Below are 24,064 nucleotides of genomic sequence, written 5' to 3'. Positions count from 1 at the left end.
TGTGTGTGTGTGTGGGTGTCATGACCGTGGCGTTGGGTTGGGTGGGGAAAGTTGGGGGATGGAAACGAGGGAGGGTTAACCAAACTTTCTCCACTAACTAGAATTGACCCGAAACAAACAGTGGGGCTCTTTTTTGACTTGTGGATGGGGGTTGGGCCCAGGGAGCCAACAATGGGGTGGGGGGGGGTCACTTGGGTTAAAAGCCAAGTGACCACTTTTACACCTGGATGCCACCAGCATACACGTGTGTGTTTATGTGTGTGTGGCAGCGTTACAACTATAAAAAGAAGTTTGTAACCGTGAGAAAAAGAAGAGGAAAGGGACAATGCTGATGGAGAAGCATCCCTTTGAGCTTTATCTTGAAAAAAAAAAAAATGGCACAGTTGTGTGACTTGGTAGTGCGCATGGAAAGATAAGAACCTTTCTCAGGAAGGACCAACTTTGTCTTATCTATGACAGCTGCATTTTTAGAAAGTGTGGAAGCATTCAGGGGTGGTCTGAACACAAGGGCTTTTCCAAAGAGTAAAACATCCCATCTGCACTGCAGTACTAGGGACGAGGATATAAAGAGGAGGACCAGAGGTCACTGGGAGGGTGGACTGCCGGTCTGACTCAATCAGTCAATCCCAGAAACAAACATTTTCCAGGAGATGTCTAATAACTGTTTCAATATTTCATCCATCAGATACTCATTCATTCAGAGATTTCTTTTCCCCTGTACACTGGACACATTTCTGGTTGTTGGTTTATTAATGCTTTGGTGAACAATAAAAATCCCTATGTTTGTCAACACAAGTGTGTGCATATCTGTGCCCCTTTGCTTGGCCTGCAGTATCATAGACTGGTACGTGCTAAACATTTATGTGCTAATTAAAGTCTGGCCAGAGCTGGAGGGCTGGTGATAAGGCCCGTCTCCGGCTCCCTCATTAATGCGACACGCTCCGTTGGGGTTACCCACTCACACACACATGCGTCTGGACCGGCACGCACACACAGGAAATGTCTGTCCTCTAGAAGCATAATGGCAGCTGCATTCAGTCATTATTGGGCAGACTTAGACTGACTTCTCAGATTTTGCCATTTGGGAGCCAGTCAGAGAATTGATGAGAATAAGGAAATGGAAACATTGCAATGGCAATGGATATACTGTCTCTGCAAAACACATTGTGCTACGAAAAGAAACTTTTAACTAGACGATGTGAATTGCTGTTCTCGGAAAGAATGTGTTCTTTCAAAATGATTGAGATTTTATTATAGAAATACAGAAAAGACCAAAACTGCACATATATTTCAAGACAGGAAATGAGTCACTCTTTGCATTGGTGTTGAGAAAAAGCTCTTCAGGCCTCAAAACAGACTGCAGGAATGCAGCAAAGACAGAAAGCAAGAACACTCTTCAATTTGAGACTAACATTTTTCTTCAATCAATATAAGTCAAAAGTGAAAACGGACATTTTTTGCTGAGTTTTGGATGCCTGTTTACACAACAGTGGAGCTTGGAGTCACTGAAAACCACTTTTTTTAAGGCACAACTTTTCAAAAATGATTCATCTCCATGTCGATGATAAAATGATGCATTTCCATCTGACATGTGATTGTGCAAACAGGGCGTGGAGCAGTTGCCTCCCAGGATGGCCACCATGTTGATAAAGGGTTGGTGTGTAGATGTGGGTGGTGAAGGAAGGTACTTTTACATAAAAAAGCTGTTAGGATACACTGCTCATGATTGGCAAGAAAGCAACAGACTTTCTTTGTTTGATCTGACCTCTCAGTTTGAGATGAGCCAGTTTTATGTGCTGCATTACTTCATCTGTCCTTCATGAGTTTTATAATACTGAGGTGTGCTCTTAAACATGCACATCACATCACCACGTACTAGATTTGCCTTCCATGACATATAACTTGTGATTACCAATGCTGAGCCTATAATAAAATGCATTCCCTGTTTAAATTGAATTGGAATGCAGTTGTTTCCTTTGAGGGGGAACCAGAAAAAACCCTTGATTTCCCCGAGCTTATCAAAATTAGATGATCAAATGTGAAGATGAGACCATTTATAAAATCAAAAGCAGATACGGGAAAAAGCACTTTGCTTTTGTATGCTGGTGAAAGGGGTTTTGTCTACCAGTTTGCTTCACTGTGATGTTTGGGTGAATCAGAAACCAAAGAGGGGGTCAACACAATTTCTTAGAGGCAATCTGCAAGAGCATCTCGGAAAAGAGATTTAGAGTCAGTGGGATACTGTATCTGTCAGTAAATCCACTGAATCGGTGCCTCAATTCTGTAAGCAAATGGAAACAAGGTACTCCTTTGTTTCAAGTATCACCACTGTTTTGTTTTTTTTTTAAATTAAGATTATATGCATCTTCTCATGGTTTCCCCGTCTCCTCATTTCCCTTAAATTGGACCATCCCCAGTCTTGAGTAGAACTTTTTTTTTTTAACGAATAGCATTCCTTTAGATGTGATCAGCGCTGATGTTTATCTTTCGCTCTGTACTCCTGCTTCACAAATCAAACAGTTCCACATGCAAACTCAAAGGAAGCAAAACCTCAACAACGCACTGACAGCAGCCCGTGCTTTGTCAATGCTGGTGTGTATATTTGCTTTGTGGCATTCCTCTGTATAGACTTGGCAAAGTCCCAGCAGGAGAAGAAGTGGATCACAGATTGTCAGACAATAAGTGCTCAACTGTCATTAGTGGCTTAATTACACAAAAGAGAGAGAAAGAGAAAGACTGTATAAAAGCTCAAGAGGAGAGAAGTGTAAAACCCTGAAGACGAGGGTGTGTGGCAGGGAAGAGAACAGCTTGCAGCAGTGGCAAAGGAACATGTTACAGGGAGCAGAATGTAGGCTGGTTCGCTGGAAAGATGACTTCTTTGGAAAAATACCAATCTGCTGGTTGTCTTTTCATGTGAAGCACAGCCAAAATGCACACGCCCGCCCGCCCGCACACGCACGCACGCACGCGCACGCGCACGCGCACGCGCACGCACACGCACACGCACACGCACACGCACACGCACACACACACACACACACACACACACACACACACACTCTCTAATTCTGACTATATACTCTACGTTTATGTATTTGAAACCTAAAACAGACACATAGAAGCTGTAAAGAGGACTCATATGCTTGTGGATAAATTAGCACATACTTTGCGATGAGTGGAGGTTATATTGTGAAGGAGAGACAGTCTTGTATGTGAACCGACCCAAGTCATGCTGCTGAGAGTTGACCAGCAGGGAATGACAGAGCTTTAGTCCACTGCTCTACTTGCACTTATATCTACCCAACACTCAAGTACTGAGGTAAAGAAACTATGATCAATATTCTGAGAGCAACAACAAACTCTTCACTTCCTTTCTTTTGGTCCCAATAGTGCCTTTCAACATATTGTTTGGGCTTTACAGCCCCCATTTATCAGACTTTACGAGTCTGATGGCCCCATCTCGCCCCTGTCACAATGTGCTGCCACTGGGAATCACAAAAATATTTGAACCTTTACAAATGGACAATTTTCAGTTGAAATCACATTAAATGAAACTATAATTATGTCACAGAAGCATTGCAAATATGTTGCACCAATTCCAAAGAGGTTAACATTTTTTCTACGATGTGAGAAAGCTTGATTATTCAAAGAAAACCCACACAGAAAGAAAATAATGTGCACTCTCCTTATTAGCAACAACAGCGCTAACCACTGCAGCACCATCTTCGCACTGCAATTGTACATTTTTTTAATTATTTCAAATAAGTAAAACCTATTTGACAATATATGACACTTTTACCTACTACTTATTTAACCAATGGTGCATTTATTCCACAGTTCAAAGGAGAGCAAGGTGGTCAACACCTATTGAACAAACGTTGTAATACACATAATGGTTATGAAAATACATTACAGAAGAAAGCAGTCTATTATGTCTTATCAAATACAGACAAACCAAATGAATCATAGCAAGGTGACAGACAGAAGAGGAAACAGGGAAATCATGTCATTCTAAGAAGACCCATTCAGACATAATTTTAGAAGAGAGTACATCTGTTACTAATGCTATTTTAATAATGCATTTCTCTATTGTGGTGAATACAAAATGCAGTCTTCATGCCCCAGAACTTGTTAAGCAACTTATCTCGGTCGGCATAAGGCTAAATCCAAGGGGGCAAAATGAGGCATCGGGGGGGTGCCGTGCTTGGAAACCTGCTCCAAGCAGTGATGTACGAGGAGGAACTGAGAGGGTCCACGGTGGGGCGGAGACACTATTTGTGTGCAACTTCGAGGACATGACGGAGTGGCTGTCATTCTCAGAGGCGACATTCTGGACGAGACACAGCTGCATTACCATTGGGTATTCACACTATGGGGGCCTCTCGCTTCAATGTGGCCCTGTCTGGAGATAGAATTACATTCAGGTAATGAATTACATCCACCGCTGTGCAGGGAGACATTGGCTGGTGTGCGAGTACAAGCACAGAGACGGGTTTCTGTGAATAGCCAGACATAAAAAAGGGGAAGGAAGAGAGAGAGAGAGAGAGAGAGAGAGAGAGAGGGAGAGAGAGGGAGAGACCCATCGTCTCTGTCCTACTTTTCACTACAGTTCTCCTTCCCTCTCCTCGCTCCAGTCTTTTGGGAGGAATCAGTGAAAAAGAAAAAAACAGCCTGTCAGCAAAGTTCAGACTATACTGTACACAAAATGCACTTGCCTCTTAATTCAAAGCTTCCCCTTTGCAACATTGCGCACAAATAGGAGGCCAAATGTATTTTAGACTCCAGATAGAAATTCGTGGGGTTCAGTTTGTGTCGGAAGAAAAAATACTGAGAATGAGCAAGATCACAAATTATTAGATCAGTTTAAAACAAGAAGTTGTTGGACTGCAAAAATGTGTGTATACTTTTTTAATATTTGAGGTGGCGAATCGGCTTCATTAAACTTTTTAATTGAACAGGAAGGGCATTATTCATCCTCCTGTCAGCAACATATGGGATGTCTGATTGTAACATACATTTTGTACCGTATGCACAGTAACTGTGGTATGTTACCCACTCTAACTAACCCTACGTTAAAAACAATTGCATGCCTATTTGTAATTAGCTTATCTCAGCTGTTTTGTAAAAGCTTAATTTCATTGTCAATAGTTATTAAATCTGTTTCTTTATCAAGCTTCCAATATCTAGATGGCATCTTCTCATAACTATGTGATGTAACTTCAGTCATTGTTGAAATAACCATGTATCCAAACCATAGTCGCACCGGAAATTTCAGGCCCAGTTTTGTAGCCTTTTGGGTGTTTGTTTACCCGGCAACGGTTGTCAGACCTACTGAAAACACAACTTTTTGAAAAAGCCCCGACTCTGTGGAAATGGGGAACAACACAACTTTTCTGCTACGTACACCACGGAGTAACTATTTCTTCTGCACATGAACAGACGGACGAGAACAAAAATGGCGGCCTCGAGAGTGTCATGACTCCAAGTCCATATTTTCCTTGGACTTGGTAGTTTTTTAGTTGAAAGTCACCTGGAATAGCAATTGAACTTGGTCACCTGTCCATAGGAATGTCCGTGTACTTGCTATTGTTAAAGTGTATGGTGATTGTTGTTTGTAATCATTGAGTATGGTTCCATGGGAAACACAACCAGCGGTGCCAACTACGTCATTTTCAGTGTTTCTGGCATTTCCGAGTAAACGGGGGCCATTTTCAAAACGTTGCCGTGTAAAGGCGAAACTTTTCTGACAGGAAAATGCAAAAACGATGTGCTTTCATGTGAACAGTCGTCATGTAAATGGAGTCTTAGGTTCATCAATTAACCTCATGGGCACACTGAGAACACTCAAACCCCAGACAGACAGACCTCGACTTGATCCCATGACTCTCCTGTGAGGCACGAGTGCTAACCAACACAGCGTCATGCAGCCAGAGGGAAACTTCATCTGATTTTGAAGTGAATCATTCACCAGACTGACCCACACTGCGCTGACAGCTCAGCTAATGTGTCACATCAACACTACATCAATAGAGCTATGTGCAAATTACTGAGACGTGTATAAGTAATGCAAGTAATTTAATCAAGTAACTAGTTACTTTGTATTTCCTGTAACAAGTAAGGAAACGCCACAACTTTTTTTACATAACTAGGAAAAGTGAATTTCGGAAATCGTGTAAATTGCTAAGCAATGAGTGATGTTGACCTCGGCCTACACCTCTGCAGGAAAACACGCTTCAAAGTCATTTGTTTGGTTTGTGGTTGGGCTTTCATTGGTCTCGTTTTTGCCAGTAAACAAGAAAAAAAAACATGTATGGGTGAAATGTACCATGGGTTTTTCAAATTATATGCTACACAAATTCACATGTATTTGTGCCAAATACACATTCCTTCTGCTCATTTGATGGATCCTCCTCGACTGAAACTCGGATTTGGGCATTTCCATCCGGGTGCATTGCTGTGGTTTAGCCTTGCCACTTTTCAAATGACATCTCAGCCAGCCAGACGTCGTCACTGAAGTTGGCTTTGGATCCTTGTGGCTCGACTGTCACGGCCAGTTCCCTCACACTCACAACGTGACAAAACTGGGATCTGTAAGTGTCCCAGAGCATAAGAATTGGCAAATACTTCTGCTGTGGACATGAGATGTTCAGTCAGGAGGCAAAGAGCGTGCAGCCACACGTAGAGACACACACAAGTCAGAAAGGAAGGCACTGTTAGACTGTCTCCTCTGCACACTGAAGATGCATTGTTTGTAGACCACTGATAAACCGACGGGCTGATGTTACAGTATGCCGAAGGCGGCAGGGGAAACCGCAGGGTGCCACACGTCTTATTTACTGCACAGGAGGAATTTAACATTTCTATCAACTTTCATCACTCGCTGTGTGCATGTGTGAGCCACACTGTTATGTGCATCACCAGTCTGTCAAACCAAACAATGGATTGTTTTACAAATCCTGCACTCATGCCTCTGCTGGTCTGTGAGAAGGATGGTGAAAGTGTGTGTGTGTGTGTGTGTGTGTGTGTGTGTGTGTGTGTGTGTGTGTGTGTGTGCGTGTATGTGATGTGACATGGTGGGTGGTAGGAAAAATAAAAGATCGTCCGTCATAAGGCAGGAGCTTGTCACAAACGTGTGTGTGTGTGTGTGTGTGTGTGTGTGTGTGTGTGTGTGTGTGTGTGTGTGTGTGTGTGTGTGTGTGTGTGTGTGTGTGTGTGTGTGTGTGTTCTCCTGGCATGATCGAACGGGTCTTGCAGCCGTGCCAAGGCTGTGGTTATTCTCCAGCCAGCAGCAGAGGAGCAGATACTTCATTATGGCCTCATTCATCACCCCTGGGATAGCTTGGCACCGCTCTCAGTCCTCCTCTTCCTTCTCCTCCCACCTCCCTCCAACCTCACCTCTATACTTATAGCTGCACTGGTCCCCCATTCAGCTTCTCCTCTACCTCCTTCACCTCAGCTCCCTCCCACATCACTTCCTCAGCTTCTTTCGTCTGGACAGATTCTTCCCTCCTGCTTGGCTCTGTTGCTTCACTTCCAGTATTTCCGAGCTTTCTCTTCAGTTACCTTTGTTTAACCTTCACTCTATACCCTCCTTCAATTCTTTAATTAACTCTCTCTAATCCGCCATGTCCCTCTGTCCTGACCCATCCTCCCACGCTTTCATTAACTCCCTCTGCCCCCCCGCCGTCAACTCAGCTCATTTTTCATTCTTCCTACAACAAATCAGAAGCTTCATCTGAAGAAGTCGCCACATTGTGACCCACTAAGCTTTCTCACCTGCTCTCGGGACTGATGGAAGCTTTACAGAGCCACCAGTGATTCATGGTTGATGGTAAAATAGCTACCAATCAAGGTTGTCAAACCAATTTTTGCTTAGGAGCCCCATTCAGACCAATTTCATCTTGAGTGGGCCACGCCAGTAAAATAGTACCTTAATAATCTTTATATTTCAACTTTAAAGTCTTTATTTCGTGTGGAGCAGATTATACATGATGAAAAATGTCAAACATTTTCACTACACCAAACAATTACAAGCAACAATTGCTCCAATTCCAAAATAATGCTTATTTTAATTATAATTTCTGGTACAAAATGCAGTGAAATTAAAAAAAACAACAACATCAAAAGACCTTTTATAACTGTTGCATTATGCTTGTTTTTACAAACTCCCTGTCAGTATGACTTTGACACTAATTTGATAACAACAAGGTAAGCCAGCTTTCAAAGCTGCATTGCTGACATTTTTATTTCTTTTAAATCAATACTTTCTTTGAAATTCTTACCATTTGCTTGGTGGTTTGATGGGCCGGATTGGAGCCTCTTGCAGGCCAGTTTTGACCACTGAGTCTTGTGTTTGACACCACTGCGCTACATGTTAAGGATATAATACTTGCTACCTTGCCTATTGCTGACAGAAGCAACAACCTCAAGCACAAGCAATGATCCAATGTCCAATTACTGCAAAATGGCACTTCCACCACCATGTATAGATCTACAAAAAGACTGGGAAGTTTTTTTTTGTACCAACATGTCACCTACTTCCTATGTTACTATGGCAACCACAGGAAACCACAAAGATCAAAATGATACCAATTTTACAAGTTCCTGAACATTGAATTATACACTGCATTGCCAGCAGCGAACAAACGTGTCAATTAGCAGTAATGGTTTTCAGGAAGCTTAATCTTTGACGCTTTAATATCCAACCTGTGCCAAAAATTACACAAAGCTATGATAAGTGTGAAACTCATGTATCTAAAGTGTTTTTGAAACTTCTCTCAATGGCTAGAGTGAGAAAAGTTCCCAAGTGCTAAGTAAATGTAGCTATTTTTTTTCAAATTCATATTACAACCCCACCGATGATGCATCCCCTACTCCCTGCAGCTGTATGAAAACTATCCTGAAGTATGAGTTGACGCTGATGAAGTCACAGAACTGATTTTGCACCCTAGTAACTGAGATCCTGTTTACATGACAATGTTTTCAAGTGAAATTGGCAATTTTTTGATGCATACTGGCTGTTTGTTTACAATTTTCTGAAAACGTCTTCTTCCACAGTGTACATTTTATACCAAAAGCATCTGTATCCGTCTCTCTTTTTTTGCCTACATGTATACTTACACTGCGAAAGCATGCATGAAAACTTCAGTGTTTTTACTGCTTCTGTCTGGATAGTAGTCGGAACATGCAGCAAATCTTTTAGTTTCTAGTTGCTGTTGTGCCTCATCAACAGATGCCTCAACGAGATCCTAACTATAAAAGCAAGTAGATAGTATTTTTCCCCAAATTAGAGCAACTGTCAATACAGTTTACATACATTTTGCCCGTTTTTTAAAAAAGAAAAAAAATGCAAAAATGAAGCATCTTCACTTGAAATGTCGTGTAAACCGGGCCTTATGTACCAACGTGGCAATAGTCATGGCGGCCCACCCTCCACTGGGAGCTCTACGAGGGTCAGTTCTCCTCAGTGTTATGTCCAAGGATACTTATCCTCACAGAAAAGTGGAGTTGTGGTCGACAGCTCATGATCGATCCGCTTCATCTGAGCTACATCTGCCCTACAACGTCACTCTATTCCACATAAACTCTTTTGAGGAGGGCTAAAAGTCCACTGGGACAGCTCAGTATTGATGCCCACACATGGCAATCTGTGTAAAACGACTAGTTAGTGAGGGCAGTTGTTCAGTTGTTGCCTGAGGATCGTATAGCATCAACACATGAGGAGGATCGTTTCCATGTTGTAAAAACAACACACATAAAAAAAGAGCCCACAGCAAAGTATTTGGGGCTTGGGCCTTTACACGACTTTTCCTCCCCCACCTCATAATGTGTGCATGTTTGTGTGTGTGTGTACGTGAGTGTGTTTGGACCACACGAGTGGGGGAGCCTACCTGCTGTCCCATATGGTTGGCATTCAGCCTAATTAAAGCTTTTGTTGCCCCACAAACTGGATGTATTACCATAAGTGCTCCTCGAAGTCCTGTATTTATGGCAACTTGGCATAATAAACGCAGATAAAAGGAGATCAGGGAAAAAGTCAGATTTCTCTACACGTTGCCATAGAGACAGAAGAGAAGGCAACACAGCAGCCAACCAACGATGCCAGCTCACATGCCCACATGATAACCACAAATAGTGCCAAATTCAATCTGCTGTTCATCATCTTCGTGTTGATTTACATTCATATGGATGTGATTTCATGCAACAGAAAACAAAATAATAGAACAATGCAGAGCCATATGAAAGGTATGCAAATTAAGGAAATCCTTTATATATTCAAAATGAGGTTAAAACAAGTCTCTTACACATTATGAAATGATGCTCCATTAATTGCACTTCAGCCATACATGACATGAATCAAGCTGACGGTTATGGGTGGTATAGGGCATCAATCTGCAGGTTTGGCTCTCAGTCAACTCGCCTCAAAGCACTCACTCATACCTCAGGGACCATCTAAGGTTGACCCCAGCAGAACACATGACATCAACAGATAAACTTGAAGTTGCCAACTGAGTTCAGAAAGGAGATGCCATCAGAATCATCCATTGAGAATCACAAAACCAAAACCTCTGAAAATAATGAAATTTTTTCATGTAATGCGTAATCAGAACCTTAATGAACCACGCGCAAGCCGAGACTTCCTCAGCTTGCTGCAACACTCAAAATAGCTCCGTTTTGTGTGGCACATGCAGCAGATGGATCCAAAATGCACAAATTTCCACTGCCAAAATTTTCCGCTGTGAACCCGTTCCCACAGACAGAGGTGATGTGTTGTGCTGCTACAGCGCTCTTTGCTCCTGACCAAACATGGTGGAAAAACATGGGAGGTGTGGAACAAAATCAAATCAGCTTGTTGCTGAAGCCACGGCTCAGCTGTTCGTCTCTCATGCTTATTGCCCCTTGCAGGAGATGTAAGGTCGCTCCACATCCTGTGAAACCCCAATCCATCTCTTTACGAGTAATCAGCACTTTGCAGGACTAGAAGCAGTCCCGACTTTAGATGAATGCTACCCGGGCCCACTTTCTCAACCATGTCAAGAGATGGTAAAGGAGATAGTTGACGAACAACATCTGGGGCCTCTTTGGACTCCCATGTGGAGCCATCAGTAATCAAAGAAACACTGGACAAAACTGTAAAATGAGAGCGAGCGTTATATATTTTCTATATATGCATTCATATGAGAAATATGAATTACCAAAGCAATCATTGTACGTTGTTAAATGTATAGGCTAGGTTAAAACCAATTTACTCCCTATTCAGTTGTTCTGACAGGAAGAAACAAGTTAAACCCGCTTTCACATTTCCCAGTTTGATTCGGATCAGCGTTCTCTTCAGGGAGTTTCTGGGAAAGATAATTTCAATTGGGCATCTTCGATCGCTCCCCCGAACTCTGATCCACATCCAACAAGCGATCTGTGGTTGACTTTAAAACATCGATCTCTGTTCTCGCACAGTTTTTCCAGGTGGTGGGACAAGAAGACGTGACGTAGAGTGCAATGCATTGTCAGTAGTAAACAAGCAAACATAATCGCACCAATCAGAAGAAACAGCCGCAGAAAGAAAAAGTGTGAAAATATCTCACGGGCAGACATGTGGAATAGTGAAGAAGAACTAGTGAGGAAGGCACTCATTGATATCTGGTCTGAAGACTATATGTCGCGGTTGTTTGTGACAACCCATTAGCCATGAGCTGACTCACATGGTCACCACAGGCGAAAGCGGTGGGACTTCCACATTCGGGCCGGACCAATCAATGAGCAGTGTTTCTTCTTTACTTTCTCTCTGGTCAGTGTTTGTTTCGGGTCACAGTGCCCCCAAACCAGCAGCTGTTGTAATTGTTGTTCTCAAAGGTGCTGCTTGAATGTCACCCGAGGCATATGAACGTGTGAAGGCCTCCTCATAAGCAGCCACCCCGTGTTCCTGCGGTCCACTGCTGCCATGAGGATCCATTCTTTGTTTTGACACGAGAGCAGCGTTCAATACGTGTTTTGTAAATCCGAAACAAAGCACTATTGTTCTTTTGGATCTCAGTATGACAATGACTCAATTTCTATGGTAATTGGTTTAATGTCTGTAACCTAATCAAGGCTTCATGGAGTAAACAACCAGAAAGGAAGAATAATGGCTGAAAGTATGGCGTGCTATTAGCGATAGGTGGTTTGGCAGCCACATGACAAGAAGGTCACATTCTTTCAGCCCGACAACCGCACATACCGACACATGTTCACTCATTTTTATCAATCTCCCAAGGCTTTTCAGATTTTTCTTCCACTCTTTCTACTTGCTCTCGTACAGTTTCTCTTCATTCATCTGGCTCCATCCTCTGATTCCCAAGCCACTTCATATCTGTCTTCCTGCCTTTCCATCTTTCTCGCTCCCAACACTCCTCGTCCCCCTTAATCACTCCCATCACTCTCTTGTGAAGTAGGGGGGGAGGAAGCGGACTCTCGTGTTTGATGGACAGGTCCTGAGTGCAGACATCTCCCTGTGGTCGACCTTATCAGTGACTGAGCTTGGCAGCGCTGAGTGGCTGTTCGCTTTTTCTGGCTGCACTTTTCGCCTCCAGTAGTCTCTAGAGCTTTGCACACAAAGTGTGTGTGTGTGTGTGTGTGTGTGTGTGTGTGTGTGTGTGTGTGTGTGTGTGTGTGTGTTTAGACACACATGCAAGACCAGGCCCATCAGATAGAACGTCCTTGTATACAAAGAATTATAATTGCAATTCCCCATTTAATTTAAATTGGGCAAGTGCACATTTTTGTTTTTAATTGAAATGACACCACTCCCCCCCCCCCCTTCAGTATGGGGTCTGTCAGAACTGACACAACCCAGTTAGTTCATTTCTCTGCAGGTTCAGTCAAGTTTCATTAAATCTCGTCTGGCTGAGCTGAGCTGCGCTGAGCTGGGATCTTGTGTCTTGCAACATATCTCTATACTAATGTAGTCTGGGAGTGGGTGGAGATGTGATGCTGTACAGTCATGTTTGTTGATGATGTACAGTGCTGTCCAACAATTTTCTGTTGGAAATCTGAAAACAAACACACACACTGTTGATGAGGCAACTCCAGATTTTAAAACTTGCTTGTAAGCTATTTTCGCAAAGTTTCATGTCAAATATTGCTTGAACGTTCTTCAGAAACAAAATGTGGTTCACTGTGGTTCTGGTATGCCTTTTCACCTCAACAGTAGAGTTTAGATGTTTTCCCTGTGCTTGCATGGTTCTTCTGTATGTACCCTAGTATCTGCTCTAATACCCCAAAACTCCCACAATCAAACAAAGAAAAAACAACAAACAACAAAAAACGTGCATTTGACGCCAAATGGTGCCTCTTAACAACCCCTAGGTGAGTGCAACTGTGTCATTATGTTTGCCCAGTGATGGACTGGTGACCTGGTTTAGGGTAAATCAGTTCTCAACTGCCTGTAGGTGTAAATGTGGTCCTGTGGTCAAGGTCCGTCTGTCAGTGTTGAACTGGCAACTGATTCTGACTTTACCCTGTCGTTACCCTGACACAGTCAACTGCTAACATGACCTACATTTAATAAAGAGATAGAGATAATGAGTTGAGGAACACAGCTTGACAATAATTCCATTATTTATGCTGATGATGAAAACCTATCATACTTTATGACTCTTTAGTCTGAACAAAGTTCAAAGGGTAAATTACATTTGTGCAGAACAGAAAAACTTACCAAGAGGAACCATCTTATCAATTTAATGACGTCACCACCAAGTCCCAGGAGAACATGGACTTGGTGTCATGCCACTCTGGAGGCCACCATCTTTGTTATTGTCCATCTACTCTTGCATTTGTAGTAGTTTCATTTAATTTTCCCTCTAAGTCGGAGCATTTTTTTAAAGTTCCACCTTAAGAGACATTTTGAAAAAGTGGTGCTTTAAGTTGCTTTGAGTATCGTCGTCATGTAAACAGACACCTAACAAAAGATGTCCACTTTCACTTGAAAACATTGACGCGTAAATAGGGTCTCGGCTTGTAAAAAATGTGTTGATGAACTTTTACAATAAAACCTAGCATGAATTTTCAGTGTATCCAGTCTCTCCTGGCACGCTTGACTGAATATGGGGTGATAATTAGGAAATGTTGGCATGAGAGCGCAATCTAAAACAGTAAAAACTGTAAACCTATTATAAGCATGCTGACATTAATGTTTAACATTGTCCATAAGAAGAGCCTGGCTGAGCTGCTAGCATAGCTGCATCTGCTTTGCCCCGTTATTTAAAGTGCACCTTGGATCCAAGCAAGGCTGCGTCTCCCAGAGGTGATGTCGAAGTCTGAAAATGTGAAGAATACTGTGGGAGGTGAAAATTCACAGCCGAGGTGTGAAGTGTTGGGTGGGTGAATATTCACGGAAACATAAACCTGTCATTTATGAATTTGATACAAGAGGGGGCTCGAAAAAAATAGAAGCATGAAAAAAAACGATTTGACGGTAAAAACATTTCCTGGGATGACGCTGATTGAATCACAAACAGACTGCAAATGAGCGGCACACTTTACAGCCCTTTCGGAGATTCGGGTGATGAAACATAATTAGGATTAAAATCAATGAGACTGATCAATGCAGCTTTGAGTTGATACACTGCTGTGAGCCAGCTCCGCTATATCGACTGCTTTGCGGTGCATGAATGCAGACTGTTGGGCTGGCAGCAGGAGGAAGGCCGGGGGTTGTGGGCGAGTGAGGCCACCGCTCACTTACCAAATCAATTGCGGCACTCACCGCCTGCGGAGCGACTGAAGATCTACTTTCAGAATTTAATTCATTCATCCCTCTGTTTTCCATATCCCCCCACCTCTAACGCACCCAGACTCCCAATGCTAATTCTCCCTCTGCTTTAGTGAACTAAGCAGATTTTAGTCTTTTGGTATGAAGAAACTTTGAAGTGAGGGATGTTTGTCTTGAGGTCTGGGAGGAAGTGGTAATAGAGCATAGGTCTTTCCACAGCTGTCGACAAATCCATTTTATTCATTAATTCCATTAATAACCAGACTTACTTTTCCTACACACATATACAGCATGTTCCCAGGCAACACATTGAAATCAGTCAGCAGCGGTGCAGAGGCCATCATCGTATAGATGTATTTGCTGTGGGTGGCTGTTTGCAGCCAAGCGCAGTCCCTGTGAGGTACACGGATGCTACAGGCCGCCTTCTGCATTAAAAACTTTCCCCCCCCCCTACCTCTTCCTCCCTTCTGTTTTTCTTTTTCACCCACCAGTCACACGAGGGTGCCATCAACAGAGCTGGCAGCATGTCTGTGTGGAATGCACTCTGCCAATTTACGGACACACTCACATGGTCAATAAAGACTGTCAGGTCGGTGCTGGACCTTGTATATATAAAAAAAAAAATCATCAGAAAGCTGTCACAGGAGTGTGCGCACACAAATACACACACCATGTAGAAGATGGGCATTTGCTGACACAGTCACACACCCACTTTTGCAAATGAAGATCCAAACACGTGCCGCCACATACACGCACACACTTCGAGAGACAATGGTCTGCATGCAAGGACCTGGAAGCCCAATATAGGTATCTGGGTTAAAAATAAAAAAAAGAGGAAGGCATGTTGCACAGCTGTGAGAAGCTGGAGAGCTTTGTGTGTTGTCAGCCCACTTAAATCCCAACAGCTGAGATGACACGGCGCCATCTCTCAAACCGCCTTTTTCCTCTTCCTCTTGTGTCGCTCACTTTTTGTTCCCCAACCCTTCTAACTCAATCACTCCACCTTTAGACATTTTTATCCCATTCTTCTCATTCCCCTGACACGCATTTTCTCACTTCTGTCGTTTCCTCTTGTCTAAAGATGTCTAAAGATGAAGCCACCCCCCCTCTGAAAACTCCATTGGCAGCCCGACAAAGCAGCACCCGAGGGTGCAGAGACAAGACTTCTAGTGATGCTTTTTATGTAGTTGTCACTACTCAGTCATAATTCACAGAAAAGGGAAAAAACAAAGCACATTGCAGCAATGCAAATGTACCCTGACTCCCTGGCAGAGTTGCTTGGAATTACTGTCATAGTAGTGAAAGCAGATGTTTAATGGATTGGCCATATCTTTATGGCATACATGCCCTCCTAAAGTTTAAATGTTCCTTAAGGTCTAAATTGTAAAGATAAGTTAACAGAGCCCTTAAGAAAACTAAACATTGCCCAAGGGATAAGCTGTTAAGAAAAAAACAAAAACGTGTCAAAACACTAAATTTACACCACCCAAGAGAGAAGTCTTGACTCGCAGCCAAATACAACTCTCCTTTGCCAATCAGCACCTCCAAAGTCAGCAGCGGCATGAAAAGGATGCGAATGTTTAAAAGTTACTCACCGTTTCCCGCCCTCCCCCAGGCTCTGCTGGGAATGAGGAGGAAAGGTGCGGGGGGGAACACCACTAAACAAGATCTCTGGGGGGGGGGTGGGGGGTGAGGGGCAGCAACACTTTAAACAGAGCTCCTTAATTGAAAAGGTCTGTATTCATGTCTCTCCGATCAGAGAGCAGGAAGACAGTGGAGGATGACGGAAGGATTACCCCGAGACTGAGGTGAAGTCAGCAGGTCGGCGGGGTGAGCGTGAACGAGGCAACGGGAAGAACTGACAGCTACACGGTTTAAGGGGCCGAGCGCAGCCAAGACTGACCAAGCTTGGTTTGTGAGAGGGCAAACAGCATTAACAGTGACCCCACCCACAGAGCAGTCAGCAGTGTTTCTCCTCTGCTCAGTCGCCCCATAAACATTCTGGCAGTTTTCTGTGCTGACATCATACATGAAGACCAGCAGTGTGAATGTATGGACATTTAATGAACCAAAACTCAATCCAGCTACAAATATTAGTGTAAAATGAAAGAAAAATTTGCAAATGACGTAAGCGTGGCTACAAACATATTTCACAATATCATTGCATGAGTTCGATAAAAATCCACTGTATCTTTTGCATAAATCTCTAAAACAACCATTTCAATTTCAATCCTCTATCAACAATGATTTTATTAGATCTCAATTTAGATGCTTTATTGGTTTTTCCGTCCTATTCCATTAATTTCAATAATTATATGATGCAATGACGAAAGTCTTCAGCCCTGTTTACATGACAGGAATTTTAAGTGAAAGGTGGGATTTAAAAAAAATGCTGACTCAGCCTCCGTGGAAATGGAGTAAAAGATATTATGAAACATAACATTTATGAAACACTGCATGTGCACCACAGCCTTGCCTTAGCAAATAGTTCTTCTGCACATGCAGGAGTAGATGGACACTTCACACGTGCACGCATAGAAAAAGACAACAGGAAAAACGAGAACTATCATGACTGGTACTGTGCTATCAGTGCAAGCTTATCCCAACCCTCCAATATATGGATTTACACTAAGAAATTATATTTATATTAAGTGGAATTCAGTTAAATTCTTGACTTGACCCACCAAAGCTGAAGAAGCTATTGCTTATTCAGCAGGGGAAATCTGGGTCCAGGGTGATGTCTCTTCCCAGCAGGTATTCAACGATTAGTATCTCAGAATAAATCCTCATGAGGAAAAATTTTTATGTATGCAAGTAGAAAATGTGAACATTTAAGAATGCTGTGACTGAATCGGTTGTAGTTGTGATAAATTACAATATGCATTCAAACCATTAGTGTAACAAGAGTAGATATAGTATACTGCATATATATATAACGATTTATGAAATCCTCTCTGGTTTTCCATACTGTCCGTTATCGTTTTTTCTTATTGCATTGGGATCTGTGGTGTGTGTTTGTCTGTTGGGGAGGTAAATGAACATCAGAGAGAGATAGAGATAGAGATAGAGATAGAGAGAGAGAGATAGAGAGAGAGAGAGAGAGAGAGAGACAGAAACGACATATTAGAAAGTGAAAAATGATTAGCATTCATCTCATTCAACAGTGGTATAGAGTTATAGAGTCATAGAGTAGTGCATTAGTAAACGTGACTCTTGGTGTGACAATAGTAACTGCATCAATGATTTTAGAAATAGAACTAGCATCTTGCTATTTTGAGCCTGAATCTATAGCTTCACCAGTTTATAGCTCCTACATGAATGAGCACTAGACTCCACTGAATTAAATTTGAATGCAAATTTGGTCTTGTCTGTCGTGCAATGACTGATCTGTTGGTTTACAGTCTAGTACCGGTGTAGTATCCCCCTGTGCAGCAGTTAATCAGTCTACTCTCCCTCCTCTGAATCCACTGAGGCAGCGGGCTATGGAAACATCTGTTAGAGTGCTTTCCAAAAGTCCTCGGTCATAGTTGCACTAATGTTCATTCAGAGTGCAGCGGGTAGCTTAAATCAGGCCAACCTGACTGTGTCCTTGTAATGGGTCTCAGGACGCCAGATTCTAAACTAACCATATAGCCCAAAATGGCTGACTCTAAAGGGAGGCACCCCCCACCCCCTAATCCCAACACTGCCAGTCATATGTCAAATAAATACAGGAATGGTGAGGGAGCGAGCCAATACAGGAAAGAGCAATCCAAATTTGTTTTGAGGTTTCTAACCCTGCCAAGCGTCAGTGATGTAGGCAGACGGTCATCTCTTCTTTGGTGCCGAGACTGTGCATCTACTGTTCTCAGAAGTGTGGGACGGTCTGATCCACAGCTGTAAATCAGGAGAGATTTCAAGACAACAAGCACATATACGTCGACACATGACTGCAAAGACTCATGTGGACTACATGCCTCACTTTTCGTTTCTTCTCAGATACATTTGTAGACACAAAAACACCACAACAAAGACAAAAGAACAATCAAACTATGACCAAACTCTTGTGAAACCCCACGGTCACTTGTCTTAAGAACACAATGTTGGACAATATTGACGCTGAATAAATCAGTTACAGGCAACAAGCCGCTGCATCTCATGTTTCCTCTCCTGCTACTATGGAAACTGAATTGCTGCAGTCCACATCACTCAAATCTGGCACAAAAAGCCTGCTATCATGCCCAAAATATGCTGAGAATCACCCCGCTGTGCCAGAAACAATTGCTACCATTTGTTCAGAAGAAAAAGGCAGAAACAAGCAGGAATGGGGCATCCCCCAACTGCACACTCTCTAGTACCGCACACCCACAAAAAAAAGCTGTGTCACACCTCACTTTCCTAATTACCGACCTAATGCGTTTTCATAAAATGGGACCGTTTGTCATGCTTAAAAATCCGTGTGAAGAGGGCCTGAGGTGCTTACAAGAATACAAAAAGGAGAGGAAGGAGGGAAAAAAAACCTCCTCCTCGTCTCTCTGTCAACACAAAGAAAGGAGAAGTCGTGTACTCATCCCACTCTTTCCTTCAGGAACAAATGAAGGTATCAATCAATCTCATAGTCCCATGGAGAGAGGGAAGAGGAGGCCAGAGGCATAGAGAGAGCACAGCTGAGACGGCCAAAAACAACACAGGAATAAAAGCCGATTGTTGATTTGACCATGCTCCTGCAGCACAGTAGCAAAGAGATCTAAACTCGCATATCAAGTCAATGTTTGCAAGCAATCCTGTAAAACACAATTACAGGCGTGATAGTCCCATTTCTGCATTAAGTAGCAGCAGTTCTGAAGCATCACCACATTTGGGTCACAAGAAGTCAGAGCCTGTCCCTGTCAGGACCTGCGGGAGGGTTGACAGGTCTCTGACAGTTTGCCACTCCACCACAAGAGTTCATATATCTCATTCATAAAAGCTGATACAGTCTGCTTCCAAAATCAGGCTTGAAACGTTTTAATTCAGAGCTGTATTTCAGTCCAGCCTTGGGCATTACTTATGTGTGGAGTTTGTATATTCTCTTTATGCACGTGTGTTTTTGGGTGACACAAGGGAACTCAGGTTTCCACCCACACCCCAAAGACAGGGATCATATCCACAATCTACCCTGCCTTTGCCCACTGTCACCTGGTAAGCAACTCAAATTTTATAAAAACGCATGGACTGATGGAAGCTGGAGGAACAAAGCTTGACAATTAATTTATTATCTGCTGCTGATGAAAAATTATGTTACAATATGACTCTTTGGTCTGAACAGAGTTTAGATTTCAAATAAAATGTGTACAGAATTAAAAGAATCTTATCAACATAGTGCCACCAGGTTGACTTTGTACTTAACCTGCATAAAACCTGCATGTATCAGATCAATTAGCCCGAGGCCGCGTATAGATGACAGCGTTTTCAAATGACAACAGAAAACGTTTGTGTCATTTTGGGTGTTTGTTTATCAACAATTTTGCTTGGAGCAACTGAAAACGCAACATTTTGAAAACTGCTACAAAGGTGGAACTTTTCAAACTTTTTGAAAATGCTCCTGCTCCATCCCACTCTGTTTATGCAGAGAAAAGACAACTATTTTGAAAGCCGTGGCAAATATAACTTCCCAAGCAGAAACCCCAAAACAACGCATTATCACTTGAAACCTTGTTGTGTAAATGGGTTGTAAATGAAGTTCCTAAACCTTCTGGTTTTTCAGTCTCCATTCAATGCATGGGTCTTTGTGTGTTTTTAGCTCTGAACTAGGAACCAAATATTTTGCATCTTTAACTCCATTCAATCTGACCAACATTTATCAATTGACTGATTTGAGTTTCATCATTCTCTGTCCATTGATGTCCTTTCCAAATTAGTTTTAGCCCTGCCAAGAACTATGAACCCTAAATGAATTGGTAGCCATGTTTTCTAACAGGATATTAAGATTTTAGCCCTTGTCAGGAGCTAGTCATTTCAATCTTTAATGAGCTTTACAACAGGCTTTTTCTATTGTAGTCAGACATCGTAAAGTTCGGCATACCCTGACGAGACAGGATCCAAAGGAAGCAAAGTTTCTCCAACACCTTGACGTGACCCAGAACTTTCACTTTGTCAAATTTATGTGAATGTAGACAAACAAGAGGTAGGAAGTCTTGAGTCAGTTTGTCTTTGAAAGTCTTTCAAAAGGCACACAATACCTGCAGGCGAGTGAAGGGTAGTTTTCTCACAAAGAGGGCTGCAGCTATTTCAGTCAACTGTCATGTTGAAAACGGGCTTGAACTAATTACAGACAGGATAGAGAGAGATTATCATCAACATTCCGGTACAGTGGGAAAAACTCTTAATCCCATCTTGTTGAGGGCTTCAATGGAAGTAGATTTCCTCTCATGAGGGGAAAGAGACAGCCCAGCAAAACTCTTTGGCTCTGCAACTCAGTGAAGCTTGAATGTGCGATCTGTGAGCCGTCTAGACACTTTTTAAGGCCACGCTTATCGCACGTAGCCACAAAAGAGGTAAGAAAAAAAAAAAAAAGGACCTGGAATTTGCCTTGTGACCCAGTACGTCGACACCACTCGGCAGTGAACTCATCATCTCATGGTTTCTGGCTGTCAGCTCACTCTACTCATTAGCTTGGCTGCATCTCTCTCTTGCTCATACAGTGTGGCGGGTGATGAGAGGAGCGGCGAGGCCGAAGACCACGCGCTGAACATTGGCCAAGAACAATATGAGGGGAGAAAGAGAAAGACGGAGGGCGGGGTGGCTACAGCAGAGGGGGGGGGGGGGGGGGGGGAGCGAGGGAGGCTGACTGAAATATTTTGCTTTTGTTCAAAAGATAACAATGAGATGAGGGGAGGGAGGAGGAAAATAACTGCTGCTGGGAGAAAAGTGAGGGGACTGAAATAGAGAGGGATGAGAAGAAGGAGTCTGCACCCTCTCCACTCCTCTCCCTGGTCTGGCATTTGGCCTGCTTGGCAGAACCTTTGGTATCAGTTGCATATGGGTAACCCTGTGGAGAGACACACAAATAAAGGGGGTAAGTTAAAGCAGAGCTGCAAACTTTGAGGGGATTTTCGAGGCAGGGTCCTTTTTTTTTTCTTTCTTCTTCTTCAAAACTCTGAGGCTCACCGAGAAGCCAAGATTGGCTCTTATTAGACAGAATAATTTTCACAGCTGTTTCCGATCTGTTTGCGCTTCACGTGGACCGAGAACGGAGGGGAGGGGGGAGGAATGGAAAAGTGGGCAAATGGAGGGGAGGCAGCACAAAAAAAAGGAAGGAAGGAGAGCAGTGAGAGCAAAATAAAGAGCAGGAGGGAAGAGCTGCGTCTTCCACTCTGACAATAACTCTACAGTGAATCACCATCTAACTTCTAACACACAAGAGTCTTCCATGAGTTAACAAACATCCTCAGCGAGCTCTTGAGAGCCAATCTTACTCTTTAGACAAAAGCTCGGGTTTCACAAAATCCAGCTGTTTTACTTGCACAAGCCCATGAAAATTCCTGCTTACAGTGAACACACAGACACATGCTTACACAGAGAATTATCTGCAGGTGGTGGAAGATCAAGCCATTAGGTTCATAAAGGGCCTTGTTTCCTCCACCATCTTGCAGTGCCCTCTTCTCCTCTCTTATCACCTCTTCCAATATGTCTCCCAACAGGGAAAATCTCCCGGGCATAGTGAGAAGCACATTATTCAGAGCAAACAAACATGGACCCAAATTGACTTCCGTAGCATTCCTATTAAGTTGCCACAATATTAGCTATTCAGTCCGTCTCCAGTTGGCCTAACAGCTTGCTCACAGCAGTAAATAGACCTGTCAGTCAAAGCAAACGCAAAGAGAGGACATTCAGATCTGGTCAACATCAGATTTCTGCGTTATGATAAAGGATGACTGCAATAAGTTTGATGTTTAGCGTGTTTCCCTGAGCAAGCAATGAAGATGATAGAAAACAGGTTTTAATTTGAGATGTTGTAATGGAATATTTTTTTGGGGGGGGATTTGCAGCCTAGAGCACAACCTTTATTACTGAAACAAGAAGAGAGGGTGATGTCGCTAAAATGATAGTCGTCCTTTCCCTGACTGCGATTGAAATGTTCCACAAACACTGGACTCTTTCTATGACAAATCAAATCTTCCAAAGCATAAAAATGCTCACCCAAAAACACTGAACTTTTGTGTGTGTGTGTGTGTGTGTGTGTGTGTGTGTGTGTGTGTGTGTGTGTGTGTGTGTGTGTGTGTGTGTGTGTGTGTGTGTGTGTGTGTGTGTGTGTGTGTGTGTGTGTGTGTGTGTGTTGGGTGGGGGGGGGGGGGGGGTAGCGCAAAGCAAAAGCACCACAGTAATGACAACAAAAGATGATATCTGGAGCCATGAAGATTACGACTTCTGGCCGTGCGCCTCTCAAACCACTTTCCAGCTACAAGTCAAAAACCAGGAGAAGCCCTTCTCCCATTTCCATCTTCTATTGTATGTTTTCATTGTGAGTCCATAAAAAAGCCACAAAGAATCCTGCAGAGAAGCTGCTAGCCAGTCGTTGTCACATAGTCCTGCTGTGTTCAACGAGTACTTTATATGAAGGCTTCATCAAAGTGTTTCTCTATAGTTTACTGTGAACATGATCTGCTCTGACACTGTAACTTCTACTAATAGATTAAAAATGCAATGACCTGCTTAATATTCTGCTGTTGATCTTTTAGGGTGTGGACCCCAGTAGATCTTTGAACGTGTTCTCTTGTATCTGGCATCAAGACGTATTTCCTGATGCAACCCATTTGGGCCTCCATAGGACCACATACATCAGAAAGACAAGTCGCAAGTTCATCACTTTTCCTTTCTTGGGAGACATTCCTGGTCACCGGTGGTCAGTATCTATTAGAAATTGTTGAAAAGCTGCATTTTGTAGATGATAGTTTGTCAAAGTTGCTCAAATCCTCATGCTTGTCAAATTTTCCTGTTTGGAACACATCAACAAGAACAAGGTTTTCATTTGTGTTGTTCACGTCACTCGTCCACAGTCCACCAGTGTAAATTTACACCTTCAAGTAGTCCTCAATCTTCTATTCTTGCAGTGCAATTTAGGTCATGTTGCCTGGAAGACGAGGGTTTCAATGGCTCAAAGAGGCTCAAAATGATATATTTGGTAAACTGCAGTGAAAAGGAATACAGGGCAATTTGCCAAACATCAGTGTTCAAGGGCTGAACTATCTGCAAACTGTCTGACTTGTCAGTTGTTTGGTGAATCATTTTCCAGTCAGGGATGCCACATCATGGGCCATGAACAGCAGGAGAACTCCTCAGCAGGAGGCCCAGTGACTGACA

Source organism: Blennius ocellaris, assembly GCF_963422515.1.
Source record: "Blennius ocellaris genome assembly, chromosome: 4".
In the NCBI taxonomy this organism is placed as follows: domain Eukaryota; kingdom Metazoa; phylum Chordata; class Actinopteri; order Blenniiformes; family Blenniidae; genus Blennius; species Blennius ocellaris.
This window is presented reverse-complemented; position numbering follows the sequence as displayed.